Raw genomic sequence first — 11,931 nt, 5'->3', positions numbered from 1 at the left:
CCATTGTTGCATTTCATGATTATGAAATATGACAAATGGATGTCAAAACCGTTTTCCTTAATGGGAAGCTAGCGGAGGATGTTTACATGGTTCAACCAGAGGATTTTGTCAGTACAGAATACCCTAATAGAGTGTGCAAGTTTGAGATATCCATTTATAGATTTAAACAAGCATCTCACAGTTGGAATCTTTGTTTTGATGAAAAGGTCAAAGAGTTTGGCTTCTCGAGAAGCGAAGATGAGTCCTACGTGTATGTCAGAGCTAGTTGGAGTATAATCAGTTTTTTGGTATTGTATGTGGATGACATACTACTCATAGGAAATGACATCCCAACTTTAAAGGAAGTGAAATCCTGGCTTGGGAAGTGCTTTTCCATGAAGGACCTTAGGGAGGCTGCCTATATCCTAGGAATAAGGATATTAAGCGAAAGGAGTAAAAGACTAATTGGACTTAGTCAAAGTACTTACTTGGATAAAGTGTCAAAAAGGTTCAACATGCAGAATTCCAAGAAAGGAGATTTTCCGATCCAAAGCAATGCCAAATTGAGTATGACTCAGAGTTCGAGTACAGAGACAAAGATCGCTGAGATGAGCCAATTACCGTATGCTTCCGTCGTTGGCTCGATCATGTATGCTATGACTTGTACTCGCCATGATGTGGATTTTGCTTTGAGCATGGTCAGTAGATATCAGGGGAATGCTGGCAAGGCTTATTAGACTGCGGTAAAGAATATTCTCAAGTACCTACGAAGGACTAAGGATTGGATCCTTACCCTTGGTGGGAGTGATGACTTGAGGGTAATGGGGTATAGTGATGCTAGCTTTTAGACTGACTGGGATAACTTCCGCTCACAGTCGGGTTGGGTCTTTACTCTAAATAGAGGGGCAATCACTTGGAAGAGTTCCAAACAGGAGACGGTAGCTGATTCGACTTGTGAATTAGAGTACATAGCAACGAGTGAAGCAGCAAAGGAGGCGATATGGCTGAAGAACTTCATCGGAGACCTTGGAGTTGTACCAGCTATTAAGGAGCCTATGGAGATTTTCTGTGACAGCAATAGTGCGGTTGCCTTAGCCAAGGAACCAAGAGATCATGGAAGATCCCGACACATTGATAGAAAATATCACTTCATAAGACACAAGATAGAAGAAAGACTCCTCGTGGCAAAGAGGGTATCGTCGGATGAGAACCCTGCGGATCCCCTTACGAAAGGTCTAACGAGGGTTAAGCATTTGCAGCATGTGAGGCGTATCGGGCTGAGGGACGATAGTAAGGGACGATAGTAAAATGCAATCGATGTTTGATGATAAATAAAAGTTGTGATTTCTTTATGAGTAAGGTGTTGATATCATTGTCAATTATTTACTATTGTTTCAGTTTTGCATATTTTGACTTCCAGAATAATAAATTTATTCAAACTTTCCACAGTCGGTCATACGACAGAAGTAGGTATGAATCAAGATTGTCATGAATTGGGATTGTAGATGGCTAAATGTGTTTAGACATAGCAATGGTTGCTACAACATTCATGAGTGCTCATAAGTTATAAGTATTAGAATAAACCCACGCTCACTTGCATCACTTCATGGAATTTATCTCGAGTGATCGTGAGACGGTAATATCATACAAGTCTTCAAACCTAGAGATATGAGTTGTTGCCTATGAGTTGGTTGTGCATTGATTGCACGAAAACACATCATTAACTTGATGTTATAAAATGTGCCTTTGTGTACGATTCAACAAGTAGTAGAATAAGCATATGAGTCGAAGTTTATCTGTTCATTCTTGGATTAGAAGTGATATCTAGAACCCTCGATGATTTTGTTTTGACCTATGCATCGGGCCCGATCAGAACTAAATTGATGTGTTCGATTAAGTTCTTTTTCAAACGAATCGGAAATCAGGAAACAAACTACTGGACAATAAGAAAGACATTGCTCCATGTATTTTTCCGGCTAATATCATGTGAGTAGAGGATTATATGATCACTTATCTAAAATGGCGCTTCATAGTTCAACAGAGTTTTCGAGAGCTACGATTGTCAGTTGGTTCCTGAAGTAATATAGGCAAACACAATTATCAGACTTATCCAAGTGGGAGACTGTTGGATAAGGTGTCTAAGTCCATAACTTATTTGGTATATACTTGACTCGACCCAGCATGGTCCATTTGGGTTGCACTTCACCCGAACTATTTATATGGATAATATTTATGTGAATAGTATGTTTGTGATTTATTAATATATTAAAAGTTATAATATATTAATATGAAATCATATTATTTAATTAGTATTGATCTTAAATTAATTATGAATTAATTTAGTGATCAAAAGGGTGAATATTAAACATGGGCTATTATATTTATATAATGTGGGCTAACACTCATTAGGATATGGGCTAAGCTTGGATGGGAGTCCATGGATGATCCATGGTGTTTTTAACCCATGGATCCTTGGAAAAGGAAAAGGCATGGGTTATTAGGGTTTACCCTAATCATCTACACTATATAAAGAGGCTTGTGATGCTTGAAATGAAACTAAGTGTGTGTGCATAAGAGTGGCCGATTTCTAGAGCAAAGACATACTCTCTCATAAAGTTTTCCAAGTTTGTGGTGTTTTGTGATTTCCATGTGAGGCATTCACATTATTGGTGCTTGTCTCTCAAACTCCAAAGGAATCAACTCACAACCGAAGGTATGTAATTCTTCTAGTTCTTTTATGTATAAAAGTACCCCATGCCATGCTAGATAGGTTATGAACCTTGGAAAAATAATTTTGCATGTATCTTAGTCAAACATAGATCCAAGGTTTCTAGGTTGCATGAACACCTTAGGAGTGTTAGTTTGCTCAAAACCCAACATCACCAGGATTTGCTATCATTATGACCAGGTGGGCCATGTAAAGGCCAACTGTCCCTTGCTTGTTGCTAGACCAGCATAGGCTCTATCGCCGGATACTCTGAGCATCACTGATGGGAACCAGGGTAGGGTAGAGCCCCTGAGGGCTCGAGGTCATGCTTTTCAGCTCACGGCATAGGATGCCAAGGCGACGCTAGACGTCGTTACTGGTACATTTCTGTTTATCATCCTGTCAATTATATCATGGTATGCTTATGTTTATGTATGTTTCTAATAGGTACATTCTTAGTGAATTATCTGCCTAATCATGTGTTATTTGACTAGGGCGCGAGTTGGTCCTTCGTTTCTAGATCTTTTAGTAGGGATTTTTCTAGTAGAGTTAGCATGCCGCTGAGTTCTATGGTTTCCATATAACTATAAATGGTGTTACGTTTATCAGTGATAGTACACTGGTAAATTTGGATGAACCGGCTAACTACAAGGAAGCAACTGCAGGCCCTGAGCCAGCCAAATGGAAAGATGTAATGGACAACAAGATCATTCCATGTATGACGGCAAAGTTTGGAATTTGGTTGATCAACAAACTGGTCGGAAGACAGTTGGTTGCAAATGGATCTTCAAGAAGAAGACCGACATGGATAGTAATGTGCACACATTCGAAGCACGACTAGTTGCAAAGGGCTTTACACAAACCCTAGGGGTTGACTATGTAACATCCCGATGTTGAGGTATTTTCAATTTTAACCCTATGTATGAATAAATATTGCATTTTAGTCCCTGAGCATATGAAAGAGTGGCTCAATGTGGCATTTTAGGGTTTTTGGGCTAAGGAAAGTACGTTGGGTGTATGTTGTGTACGCCGAGCGTACTAGGGTGGAACCTAGTATGATAGGCATACACTTCATATGGTGAGAGTACATGGAGAAAGTTCAAACCCTAAATTTTAGGGTTTAGTCCATATATAAACACCATTATAGCCTCATTCCTCATTCCCTCATCAGCCTCCCTCTGTGAAAACAACCCCAAGAAAACCATAAGTGAGACGAGTGCATTTTGAACGCATTGGTGTATTTGGTGGTGTTTTTGGAGAAGAAGAAGATGGTGAGAAGAGCTTGGAGCTTGGAAGCATCTTGGATCTCAGATTATCTTCTTGTTAGCAACCCCTAGGAGGTATAAAGTTCACATCTTGATCACTGTATCTTGTAGATCTATCCATTTCTTCCTTCAGGGCACTTTTGGTCCCAAAAATGGTGATTCTTGAGCATGACATGTTCTTGATCAATAAGTCTTCCTTTTAGACCTTGTGGGGGGTCTTATGACATAAAAATGTGGTCTTGATGGTTAGTTTTACTCCATGCATGCAACGGAAGGTCTTAATGCATTAAGATGTTGAGATTTTGTGTTTTAAGCACTTAATGGACATGCAAAGTCATAAAATTGGAAAATTTATGACTCTTGATGGTATTTTAGCTTTGGATCTGTAATTGGACGAGTTAAGTTGAAGAAATAAGCACTTAATAGGCTAAGAGGGAGATTGCGGCATATGTCGGGCGTACCGAAGGGTACGTTGTGCATACGTAGATCTAGCCCCCATGCCTCGGACAGCTAGTATGCCCCGCGTACCTCAAGAGTAAGGCTCGCATACGAGGTCTGAGTCGACTCGGTTGTGTTGACTCGGTTAACTTGTTGATTTTGACTAGCTTTGACCAAGGTAATTTTGGGGAAATGTTATTAATTTAGAATGGAAATGTTTTGACATTTATGTGACATCCCCAAAATCTCGGCCAGAAAAGACCGATTTTCATTTATGCTTTTAAAATAATTTCAAAGTAAATCCTTTTGATTTGAAAGAGTTGCGGAATTTGTTCCCAAAAAAAAACATGATAAAACAATGTTTACCAAAGCATTTCATAAAAGAAATGTATTTTCATTATATAATCCAAAACTCGGGGTGTCATGTTCCGATACTGACCAATAAGCATAAACAATAACATTACAAGTCATTCAACAAATATATACATATACAGACTTGTAAACAAAACAACTTGATGGTTCATCCATCTTATGCCCTTGCGCCACTTCCTGTAATACAAATAAAACTGTGTGGGTCAGGCTTGGGAGCCTGGTGAACATATAGGGTTTTCAACCCACAATAAATAATTATATTTAATTCCACCAACCAACAATAACCCAATTACCCATTCTCGTTATTCTCACTTTATGTCCCTAAAATAACTAACACAAGGGACCTAGTCTAAGAATATTTCATCGGGGCGACAACACATGCTTCGGGGGTTCCTCAGCAATATAAGTCAAATAAGGCAACCATGAGGGGGATGGAGTACAGCGAATGAACACCCAAGTTCATTAACACCTACAGGTGGCGAGCCTGCTAATGTTCCACAAGACTGTCTAGAAAAGTCTGTGGTCGTCATCTAAACTCCGCTAGATGACTAAATCAAACAACAACGAGGTCTCTCATCTGTTTATTACACACCAACTATCTACCCATGTTCTACCCAACATATTAGTAGATAAAAATATACATTTTTATACATAGTTTAAAAAACCTGTATAGCATGCTTTAATCAATACATATTCCACATAACAGATGAGGCACACACACACATAACACGTATTTCATAGAGAATAAATCATATCTATGAGATAGAAGAAAGTGAATACACATTCACACACATAACCACAAAATTATACACATAATACGTATTCCGTATAAAATACTTCATAATTATGCGTTAGAAGAAAGTAACTACACACTCACACATATAAACAACAATATACTTAATACACTCAAACCATACTTGTATTATTATCGTGTTTATGAAAGGTAGTATACACTCACTTGATCAGAAGATGATCGGACAGCACTACGGCTTACAGAAGTAGTAATCCTCAGCAGATCTGGAAGATCTCTACAAAAATCGAACTTCTCGCGGACAGAGCTTCGGCTCGGGAATCCCACTTCTCGGGATCTTCGGGATCTCGGGACTTGCTTCGGGGCTCGAGAGTATTACCGGGGCTTCGGGGTACTTCTGGCACGCAAATCGAGGTAAAACGGGAGAGAGAAGAGAGAAAGATAGCAAAGGAGTCGGTTGCCTTCGGATCCTATTTATAGAGGCTGGAACCTCGGAGTATGCGGGGCGTACGCCTCGGATCGTCATGGCTTACGTATCCGAAATACTCGAGTGTGAATGTCGACATACCTCGGTGTACGCGGGGCGTACTTCGGATGAGTCTGATGACTCGTCTTCGGATAATACCGGGATTTAATAATTAAATTTAATTATTAATTATTTAATAAACTTCGAAAATTCATATCTTCTTCATACAAACTCCATTTTCGACGTTCTTTATATCCACGCGAAGGTGAGACTACGCTCTACAACTTTCGTTTAGACTCCGTCGGCTAATTTTGACTTTATTTTTATTAATTATTTTTAGTAGGCCGGGACAGAAAAATTTCGTTATAAATTCATAACTTCTTCGTTTGACGTCCGTTCTCGCCTAACTTTTCATCGCTTCGATACCAACAACGAGATCTTCGATTCTCGTTTAGATCGATTCGACTAAAAACCGCTCGATCTCAAATCGAGTATTTCGGGCTGCATACCGCTAAGTCGAAACTTCAGAAAATCATAACTTCCTCATACGAAGTCAGATTCTAGCGCTCTTTATATATTCGGAAACCTCGTTTCAACTACTACAACATTATCCAAAGATATCAAGTTTATTTTACACTTAAATTTTGACGCTCATTTTATTCTTAATTAATCAAATCACATAATTAAGCAATTAAGCACAAAACACATAATACTCAAATAATATACTTGTATTATTTCAAAATGGGTTACAAAGGTTAACCTAGACTATTACATCAACGAAAATGTCTAGCCTAGAAACGCGGGCGTTACAATTCTCTCCCCCTTAGGATGAATCCATCCCCGGAATCACACATCAACAAACAGTTGCGGATAGCGACTCAACATGTCACTCTCTGTTTCCCAGGTGAGATTTGACCCATTCGAATGTTTCCAACGAACAAGCACTAATTCGACCATCTTGCGTCGAAGCTTCTTAGTCTTTCGGTCAACAATTGCCTCTGGTTCTTCAATTAACCTCTTGTTTTCATCAATTCTCAATTCAGAAATTGGAATTATATCGGGAACTTCTCCCGTGAACTTCCTCAAATAACACACATGAAAAGTGTTGTGAATTCCATTCAGTTCCTCTGGTAGTTCAAGCTTGTAAGCTTGGTTCCCAATCCTCTGAAGAACTTTAAACGGTCCAATAAACCTTGGACTCAACTTTCCCCTTTTACCAAATCTTATAAGTCCCTTCCACGGCGAGACTTTAAGCAAAACCGAATCTCCAACTTCGAAGGTCATTGGCCTTCGCTTCTTGTCAGCATAGCTCTTTTGACGATCTTGAGCTGCTAACATTCTTTCTCTAATTATTTTCAACTTTTCAGCAGTTTGATGGACCATCTCGGGACCCATAAACTTCTTTTCTCCAGCCTCAAGCCAACAAGACAGCGTACGACACTTCTGTCCGTACAAAGCTTGATAAGGTGCCATCTTTATGCTCGAGTGGAAACTATTATTGTAGGAAAATTCTACCAAAGGTAAATGTTCATCCCAGTTACCTAGGAATTCCAGGGTACATGCTCTCAGCATATCTTCAAGTGTTTGTATTGTTCTTTCACTCTGACCATCAGTCTGCGGATGGTAAGTTGTACTTAAACATAACTTGGTACCCAATTCCTCTTGTAGACTTTTCCTTAACCTCGAGGTGAAACGGCTATCACGATCCGACACAATCGTTAACAGAACACCGCCTCACAATTTCCTTCACGTAAGAATTCGCAAGCTTATCCATAAACCATTTCTCCTTGGCTGCTATGAAATGCGCACTCTTAGTGAATCGATCAACGACCACCCAAATCATGTCGTGACCATTCTTTGTTCTGGGCAGTTTAGTGACAAAATCCATAGCAATGTCTTCCCACTTACCCATAGGCACAGGCAATGGTTCTAAACTCCCATATGGTTTCTGATGTTGTGTCTTGACTCTCGCACAAGTCACACACTCGGCCACATACTTTGCAACATCAAGCTTCATCGTCGGCCACCAGTAGTAGGGTTTCAGGTCCCTATACATTTTAGTGCTACCGGGATGAATCGAGTACATGGTCTTGTGAGCTTCTTCCATCAGAAGATCTCTGATTCCTCCTGTCTTAGGTATCCAAATCCGATCTTGGAACACCTTCAGTCCATGACTGTTTACACCGAACACCAACGTTTCGCCCAAACGTTCCTCCTTTCGGTCATTCTTTTCAAAAGCTTCGCTTTGAGCTTTCTTTATACTTTCCACAATTGTCGAGACAACTTCAATTCTCAACGCTCTTGGCCTTTTCCTTTCAAGATTGACTTTCCGACTGAGAGCATCAGCAACAACATTAACTTTACCGAGGTGGTAAAGTATCTCGCAGTCGTAGTCTTTAAGTAACTCTAGCCAGCGTCGTTGCCTCATATTCAATTCTTTCTAATTAAAGAGATATTGGAGACTCTTATGATCAGTGAAAAGTTTGCACTTCGTGCCATAGAGGTAATGCCTCCATATTTTCAGAGCGAAAACTACCGCTGCCAACTCCAAATCATGAGTCGGGTAATTCTTTTCATGCACCTTCAGCTGTCGAGACGCATATGCTATGACCTTTTCTCTTTGGGTCAAAACACAACCCAATCCAACCCCAGACGCATCGCTATAAACAGCGAAGTCTTCAACTCCATCGGGTAAAGAAAGTATCGGTGCCTCGCATAGCTTCTTCTTTAGCTTCTCGAATGCTTCTTTATGCTTATCACTCCAAGCATAAGTAGCTCCTTTGTGGGTCAAAGCTGTTAATGGAGTAGCAATCGAAGAAAAGCCTTAGATAAACCTTCGGTAATATCCGGCTAATCCTAAAAAGCTTCGGATCTCCGTGGGACTTTTTGGTTGTTCCCACTTCATTACAGCTTCAATCTTTGCTGGATCAACCGTTATCCCTTCTTGGTTGACCACGTAACCTAAGAATTGGACTTCACGAATCCAAAAATCACACTTAGAGAACTTTGCATACAGCTTCTCCTTCTTCAAGACTTCTAACACTTCTCGCAAGTGTCTGCCATGCTCCTTTTGGCTTTTCGAGTAAATCAGAATGTCGTCTATGAACACTATCACGGATTTATCAAGGAACGGATTACAAACCCTATTCATTAAATCCATGAATGCTGTTGGAGCATTGGTTAGTCCAAACGACATAACCAAGAACTCGTAGTGTCCATATCTAGTTCTGAATGCAGTCTTCTCGATATCTTGCTCTCTTACTTTTAGCTGATGATATCCTGACCTAAGATCGATCTTCGAGAAATGGCTCGAACCTTGCAATTAATCAAATAGGTCATCAATCCTCGACAACGGATATCTATTCTTTATTGTTGCCTTGTTCAGCTCTCTGTAATCAATGCACATTCTCATACTTCCATCTTTCTTCTTCACGAATAACACCGGAGCTCCCCAGGGTGATGAACTTGGTCTAATGAAACCTTTGTCCAATCACTCCTGAAGTTGCATCATCAGCTCCTTCATCTCCGTCAGTGCTAATCGATAAGGTGCTTTTGTTATTGGCGTGGTTCCTGGTAACAAGTCTATTCTGAACTCCACTTGTCTATCAGGTGGTAATCCAGGAAGATCTTTGGGAAATACGTCCGGATAATCACACACCACTGGAATACTCTACATCACCTTCTTTTCCTTCTTAGCATCGATCACGAATGCTAAATATGATGTACATCCCTTGGTCAAACACTTTCTGGATTTCATTAGAGAAATGATTCCAGAATTTAATCTACGTTTGTCCCCATACACCATAAACGAATCTTTCCCAGGCGGGTTTACTTTAACTATCTTCTTCTTGCATAATATTTCGGCATCATTGGCGCTAAGCCAATCCATTCCCAACACGATGTCGAAACCATTAAGTTCGATATGCAATAATTCCTCGTGGAACTTATTCCCATTCAGATCAATTAAGATGTTTTTCATACGATGGCTAACAGGTACAAACTTGCCACTAGCTACTTCGACTAATAAAGCATCATCTAGTCTATCAATAGGTAAATCTGGCTTTCTACCAAACTCATGCGAAATAAAGGAGTAGTTGGCTCCAGAATCAAACAAAATTTGAGCAGGTAATTCGTTCACGAGAAAGGTACCTGAAGCGACATCAGCTTCATCTTTCACGGCCTCAAGTGTAATCTGGAAGGCTCTCGCCTTCGGCTTTGGTGGAATGTTGGGTTTAGCTGCCTCCTTCTTCTTCGGACAGTCTTTCAAAATGTGCCCCTCTTCATTGCAACCAAAACACATCCTTTTGTTGTTCGGACACTCGTTGGCAAAATGTCCAACCTTTCCACACTTGTAGCAGGTTACATCCTCGCTACATTTCCCAAAGTGCTTCTTCTTACACTTATCACACCACTTCGCTTCGCCTCCTTTTCCTCCACCAAACTTTTTTCGAATCAGATTTCGAAAATTTGTTTTTCTTACCGGAACCAGATGTTCCCTCAAACTTTCTCTTCTCACCAACCTCAACCTTGTCGGTGGTTCTCCCCTTAATCATGTTCTCAACAGACTTGGCAGCCCAGATAGCTGCCTCTAGAGTATGTGCTTGACGTATTGGCACCTCGTACTCCCATGGGAGTCCCTTCGCATACCGGTCCACCTTTGTCAACTCGTCTGGGACGATACGCAAGGCAAACTCCATCTTATCGGTGAAGTTATTGGTGTATTCATCAACTGACATGCTGCCTTTCGTCAATGTCAAAAACTTATTCTCCAACTCCAATAGATTTTGAGCCGAGCAGAACTTGCGTTTGAACTGCACCAAGAACTCTGCCCATGTCAATTGCAGTGGCTCATTAGGGCTTAAAGTCTTCCCTAGAGTGTTCCACCAACGAACGGCTCCACCTCGGAACTGACGCACTGCATAGATAGTCTGCAACTAGCCTCTGCAGCCACAAGTCATGAAAGCTAACTCCATTTCGGAGATCCAATCCATAACTCCAATCGGATCCTCATTCACGATAGATATTCAAATCATCCTTATCACTCCGAAACGTTTACATGCTAGTTCTAAATTCGTAGACGTACGCTTAGAATCCTACACACATAAAGTTTCTAGATCCGGTTGGCAACATACCATAGATCCGAACAAATAATATCATATATGGCAACATATAACATTTAGCACATAAAGCATTTTAGACAACTTTCCTAAAGTAAACTAGTGCTCGTGTCTAAAATATCACAGAGACACATCTCAAAATTTCACTTAGCATTCTAAGTTTAAGTCTAGAAATCCTACAAATTCCTAGTTCGCTTAAACTAATGCTCTGATACCAACTTTGACATCCCCAAAATCTCGACTAGAAAATACCGATTTTCATTTATGCTTTTAAAATAATTTCAGAGTAAATCTTTTTGATTTGAAAGAGTTGCGGAATTTGTTCCCAAAAACAAAACATGATAAAACAATGTTTACCAAAGCATTTCATAAAAGAAATGTATTTTCATTATATAATCCAAAACTCGGGGTGTCATGTTCTGATACAGACCAATAAGCATAAACGATAACATTACAAGTCATTCAACAAATATATACATATACAGATAAAACTGTGTGGGTCAGGCTTGGGAGCCTGGTGAACATATAGGGTTTTCAACCCACAATAAATAATTATATTTAATTCCACCAACCAACAATAACTCAATTACCCATTCCCGTTATTCTCACTTTATGCCCCTAAAATAACTAACACAAGGGACCTAGTCTAAGAATATTTCATCGGGGCGACAACACATGCTTCGAGGGTTCCTCAGCAATATAAGTCAAATAAGGCAACCATGAGGGGGATGGAGTACAGCGAATGAACACCCAAGTTCATTAACACCTACAGGTGGCGAGCCTGCTAATGTTCCACAAGACTATCTAGAAAAGTCTGTGGTCGTCATCTAAACTCC

The sequence above is a fragment of the Lactuca serriola genome, chromosome 4 (genome assembly GCF_051521515.1).
Source record: "Lactuca serriola cultivar US96UC23 chromosome 4, Lser_US96UC23_V15, whole genome shotgun sequence".
NCBI classification, from domain to species: Eukaryota; Viridiplantae; Streptophyta; class Magnoliopsida; order Asterales; family Asteraceae; genus Lactuca; species Lactuca serriola.
This window is presented reverse-complemented; position numbering follows the sequence as displayed.